The 699-nt window shown below is 38.3% G+C and overlaps 1 non-coding gene across 1 annotated transcript; it reads right to left on the reverse strand.

The window, feature by feature from the left end:
* Positions 1 to 294: 294 nt before the first annotated feature.
* LOC139873997 (small nucleolar RNA R71) lies at positions 295 to 401 on the reverse strand. The gene has a single exon (XR_011767703.1). It is a non-coding gene; the product is annotated as a small nucleolar RNA R71 (small nucleolar RNA).
* Between the last annotated feature and the right edge of the window lie 298 nt (positions 402 to 699).

The raw sequence follows: 699 nt of genomic DNA on the forward strand, positions 1-699 counted from the left end.
GCGCCAGATTATGAAATCAAAGGACAAATCCTACATATGGTAACTAATCAATGCCAATTTAGTGGTGCGCCGAAGGAAGATCCAAACGAACATCTTCGTACCCTTAATAGGATCTGTACTCTATTCAAAATCAGAGAAGTTGAGGATAAACAGATATATCTCATGTTATTTCCCTGGACTTTAAAGGGAGAAGCCAAAGATTGGTTAGAATCGTTACCTGAAGGGGCGATTGACACATGGGATGTCTTAGTTGAAAATTTTCTTAAACAATTCTTTCCGGCATCTAAAGCTGTGAGACTTCAAGGAGAAATTGTTACGTTCACGCAAAAGCCAAATGAAACTCTATATGAGGCATGGGCAAGATTTGGAAAGTTGTTGAGAGGATGTCCTCAACATGGTTTAGACACTTATCAAATAGTACAAGTATTCTACCAAGGATGCGATATTACTACACGAAAAGACATCGATATAGAAGCTGGTGGTTCCATTATGAAGAAAACCGCAACTGAAGCTTACAAAATTATTAATAACACAGCTTCCCACTCACATGAGTGGCACCAAGAAAAAGACATCGTTAGATCATCTAAAGCGGCTAGAGCCGATTCTAGCCATGACTTTGATTCCATTTTCGCAAAGTTAGATGCTTTCGAAAGACGAATGAAAAAGATGACTAAAGATATTCACGCAATACGAATTAGT

This window comes from Rutidosis leptorrhynchoides, chromosome 10, assembly GCF_046630445.1.
Source record: "Rutidosis leptorrhynchoides isolate AG116_Rl617_1_P2 chromosome 10, CSIRO_AGI_Rlap_v1, whole genome shotgun sequence".
NCBI classification, from domain to species: domain Eukaryota; kingdom Viridiplantae; phylum Streptophyta; class Magnoliopsida; order Asterales; family Asteraceae; genus Rutidosis; species Rutidosis leptorrhynchoides.